General features: G+C 51.1%; 1 pseudogene; it reads left to right on the top strand.

Moving 5' to 3' along the window:
* Window positions 1–232: 232 nt before the first annotated feature.
* Window positions 233–909, top strand: LOC147688790 (18S ribosomal RNA; annotated as a pseudogene; the record flags this gene model as incomplete).
* Between the last annotated feature and the right edge of the window lie 4201 nt (window positions 910–5110).

Raw genomic sequence — 5110 nt, 5'->3', positions numbered from 1 at the left:
ACAGATTACAAGAAAGGGTGGTATTTTTCCTCTGCATCATTAGGGCGCAACACGTACCAAAGTGAAAGCCTTTGCCAAGAATGTTTTCATTAATCAAGAACAAAAGTTGGAGGTTCAAAGACGATCAGATACCGTAGTAGTTCCAACCATAAGCAATACTGACTAGAGATCCGGCTGCATTATTCCCATGACTCACAAGCAGCTTCCGGGAATCCAAAATCTTTGGGCTCCTGGGGGAGTATGGTTGCAAAGCTGAAACTTAAAGGAATTGACGGAAGGGCACCATCAGGAGTGGAGCATACAGCTTAAGTTAACTCTACACTGGAAACTTCACCCGGACTGGACACTGAAAGGATTAGCAGATTGATAGCTCTTTCTCGATACTGTGGATGGTGGTACATGGCCGTTCTTAGTTGGTGGAGCAATTTTTCTAGTCAATTCTTATAACAAACAAGACTTCTCCATGCTAACTAGTTATGCAACCCCCAGGGTCCAACTTCTTAGAGGGACAAGTAACATTCAACCACATGAGATTGAGCAATAACAGGTCTGTGATGCCTTTAGATGTCTGGGGCTGCACGTGCGCTACACTGAATGGATCAGAATGTGTCCACCCTTCACCAACAGATGCGGGTAACCCGCTGAACCCCATTTGTGGTAGGGATTACAATTATTTCCTATGAACGAAGAATTCCCAGTAAGTGCGGGTCATGAGCTCATGTTGATTAACTCCCTGCCCTTTGTACACACCGCCCTTTGCTACTACTAATTGGATAGTTTAGCGAGGTCCTCGGATTGGCCCCCCAAGGCCGGCAATGGCCCCGGTGGAGCGCCGAGAAGATGATCACACTTGACTAACAAGAGGAATTAAAAGTCATAATAAGGTTTCTATAGTTGAACCTGCGGAAGGTTCATTAACAGCAAAGTGGCCCATGTGGCGGACGGTGGATAGCGCCAGCCTGAAACTCTTGGCCGCCTCACAGATGGAACATGCATACTGTAGGCACAGGGCCTTGCCCTCGTGCACTCTGGCCGGGGGAGCAGTTCATGGCCGCTGGGGTGCTTGGGTGTGAGGTGGGCTCCTCCACCGGTGAGTAACCGACTGATGAATGTGTCAGGCTCTAGGGACAGGGGGGGGCCCTGGACCCTGCCCCTCTTGAAGGGGCACAGTAGTAGGCCCACCCAAAACAGAACCCATGTTTACCCAGCATGACATTGTGGTGGGGAAATCGATAGGCAGTGCCTCTCCATGCTGGGACAATCCATGAAGGCCCTGCCACCCCAGGCAGCCTGGAAGAGAAGGAGCCGGGCCTGTGACTGGACCCCAGCTCCTCTCGGTGGGAAGTGTGTGGGATGGGGAGACACCTGGCTCTTCACTGCTGGTGCCTCCGACCAGGGCATGGTTCTGGGCTGCCACCCAAGCTGGGGACTCCTTACGTCACAGTTGTAGGCAGTGGCCCCCGGTGCCATCCCCTCCGGGAGGGGCACACCAGTGGGCCCTACCGAGACGGAACCCATGCTCACCCAGCACGACCCCATGGTGGAGAAACCGAATGGCTGTGTCTCACCGGGCAAGCACCACCCCTGAAGGCCCTAACGCCCCGGGCTCTCCCATGCCCGATCCCAGACTGACCGGGCTTTGGGCAACTAAGGAGTGGCCCTTCTCGAGTTGCAGAGCAGCCTGGCTCTTCCCTTCCAGCGCCTCCGACCAAGGCAGGAGGTGGGCTACCCACCAGCCCACTGGCATGGCTCAGGGCTCCCACCCAAGCCAGGGACTTCTGACACCACAGAGGTCGAGCCTGGTGGCAGAAGGCTGATGTGCAGGAGAGGTAACCCTCCCTTGTTGCTCAGTACCTGGTTTGTCCTGGTCCTGTTTGGCCCGGCTGAGGATTTGAAGACTTGTACTGTCCCTCCTGGTCCTCCGGGAGGGACCAGTGGTGGTGGGGCTGCCTGCTCCAATTGCTTAGGGAGGTCCCCTTATCCGTGGGGCAAAAAGAGTGGCTCCTGTCCCGAGCACCTACTAACTCTCTTCGAATCGGGGAGGCTGACTCCCAGAGGGGATGCCTTGAACAGAGCGCAGACGGAAGGGGGCTGCCTCCATCGCCCTTAGTGCACCGCATGTTCGTGGGGCACTTGATGCTAAATCATTCGTAGATGACCTGATTCTGGGTCAGGGTTTTGTAAGTTGAGCTGAGCTTTTGTCTCTGTGCATGGGTGCCTGTGGACATGTGGGAGGCTGACTTCACCACGTGCTGACTGGCATGGGGAGCTCCCACTACTGTCCCTGCACCACCGGGTGCAGGGATGGGGGCATATTTCCCTTACAAGGTGACCAGATGGCTGGACCCCTCTGCACAAGTCGCTGGGAGGCAAGCAGCCCCAGGAAGAACCTACCAAGCACCGGCCTCAGAGTGCAGAGGGCCTGTCATTGGACTGCCATGTGACTTGGTCCTGTGTCTGGTCTTCCCAGGCCATCTGGTCCCTGGGTCATCTTGGGCCAGCTGGTTGTCATGCTGTGCAACTGGATAGCTGGCCAAGGGCCTGCCAGCCAGTTTAACTCAAGCTTTTGTTGTCCCCCCAGGGTTCTGTAAGCCCTTACTTCATAGGGGCTTAATGGTCAAGGAAAATGGGCTTCCCAGTCAGGCCAGAAGGGAGAGGATGTGGCCTGAGCTTAACCCTCCTTGGCTCCCCGGGCTCCAAGAATGTGCAAGGCAACCACACAAGGCAGCACCCTGAGCACACATTATGACGGTGACAGTACCCAGGGCAGGGGAGGACTTTCTTGCTCCTGTACTGGGTTTGGGGTAAAGAGCGGAGACCAGCCCTGCATGAAAGCTCAGGCCCCCCGCCCCCATGGGCCAGCGAGCTGGAACAGGAGCCCAGGAGAGCTCTGAGAAGCCCTCAGCAGATGCCTAGGCCCGATCTCAAATGGCAGCAACTGTTGATGTTGGTGCCAACCAGGAGGTCCCATCAGCAGGCCCAGCGCAAGGTTTAGCATTTTCCTAAAAACAAGCAAGACCTGGCAAAGGGGAAGCGGCAGGCCCGGGAAGCCCTCTCGCTCCTTCTCCAGCAGGGAGGGAGGCCATGGTCGCACCCTAGGTCAGTGCTCCGGCGAGTCCCACATTCACGGACAGAGAGCCTGCCTGGGGAAGCTCCAGACTGGACTCTGGACGATCGGGCATAGTTGGGCCTATTTGACAACTGTGGGCTGCTTGGTTGGAAACACCTGATCATGGCCCTGGTGAGGTTTCCAAGCCACAGGACAGGGCTCCGCAGGGTCAGGGAGCCAGCAGGCCTGAGTCTGCAAGCTCACCAGGGCCCTGCGTTCCCTTCTTTGGCCTGTCGTGTCGTAAAGGTGATGCTGCCCCTGCTTGGCCAGTTTAGGAGGATCTAAATGGGGCCATGGGTTGGGTGCTCTGGTCTAGGGCTCCCACCTCCAGCCTGCTGCATCGTAAAGGGCAGGGGACGGGGGTCCCACAGGCCCGGGGAGGATTTCCCTGCTTGGCTGAGTTCAGAAGCATGGAATGAAGCCAGGGCTTCAGTGGGTCTTGGGTTGGGAGCCCGTCCTTCTAAGCACACGGAAAAACCTTAAAGGATCTACATATATGATCCCTTGCTGAATTCAGAATTTTGTCTACTTTTCAGAAATGTATAGCTCTCTGGGTTCCACCAGGGGTTTCACACCCAATTCTACCACTAACTGGAAGTAGGTTAAACACACAAAACATTAGGAGGAATGCGCTACGTCCCAGTAAAATGCCAAAACTGAAAGCTGGAAAGATGGTGATTTTAGCACCATAAATCCTTTGTTGCAGACAGGGAAAATAATGGATGCTTTCTTCTGCCGCACTTTTTTCCCCCCAAAATTCAAATGTAGCTGTGTTTTGGCTAATTTCTCGGTCCCCTCCAGAGGAATTTACAGACCCTGGCTACCTTTAAAATCCCTAGGATGTTGGAAAAAAAAGTACACAAATTGGGCTTGGATACCTTATATGGTCGAAATAATATGGGGGCCTAAGCAAGAACTATCCCAAATAGCCATAAAAGGTTTTAGCACAGTGCAGCGAAAAGGCCTGGCAGTGAAGGGGTTAAATGGAATGACTGCGCAATTATCAGCCATGCTTCTGGACAGAGGCTGTAAATAAGAGAAAAAAGAACAAGTACCATCTGTATTTCGGTTTTAAACCCAAAACAAGAACTGTAAACACTATAAAACACTGGAACGCAGACTTTAATTGCCACTGGCTGTAAGGTTTATTACAGCATGCAAGTAGGGCAAATATTTGATAAAAATGAATAAATAAAATAACTAGGTGTTTATACTTTTGCATTCCATATTGGGAAGCTTTCAGTTTGCAGATTACTATTGATGTTGCATTTATTACTGTATTTATTTAACCTGACAATCCATGTGACTTTGCATTTACAGCCTTGCAAATTATTAAGTGCATAGTCTTCAAACTTTCATCGAAGTGCCACATTTTCCTGCCCTCGGAAAATGTTCATTTTTCTGACTTTTGAAAGGAGGATAAGCAGTTTTAAATGTCATATTAAGATGATAAAAATAGAAAACTGACATTTAGAGCTGTAGCAACCAATTGCAAATTACATTAAATCTCATTTTAGTATCTTCTCCTATTAGGAGCTGGGCGTATCTGTGCAAAACAGCAGACAAGGGGTAATATCACGATCCAACGCAATGCAAAATCTGTTTGCTCGTGATATCCGCCATTACTTTCCATCCGGTAATTGAATACAAATACAAAATTATACCTGGTGCTAACGTTATTTGCACTAGGGTATATTTGAACCTGCTCTTTCGGCATGGGGCTGGAAGACTCTGTCTATTTTGGTGCATTTTTTTGTGAAGCCACAACCATATGAAGCTGCTTACCAGAGGGCGTATTAGGATGCTGTTTCTTTTACAATTACCTACATTTACTACAGATTCGTTCCATGCAACAGAATTCCCTAGAATCGTAAGTCTACAACTGCTTGTGGACCTTGGAAGGTGAAGCTGCTTCCTGCTTTGGAAAGGATATCACACTTGGTGACATCACTAGCCTATCCATTATCTGGTGTCAGATGTATTTGTAATACTTGTGGATTA

Source organism: Lissotriton vulgaris, chromosome 10 (assembly GCF_964263255.1).
Source record: "Lissotriton vulgaris chromosome 10, aLisVul1.2, whole genome shotgun sequence".
Classification (NCBI taxonomy): domain Eukaryota; kingdom Metazoa; phylum Chordata; class Amphibia; order Caudata; family Salamandridae; genus Lissotriton; species Lissotriton vulgaris.
Note: the sequence above shows the minus strand (reverse complement) of the source record. Positions and strands in the feature narration are given on the sequence as shown.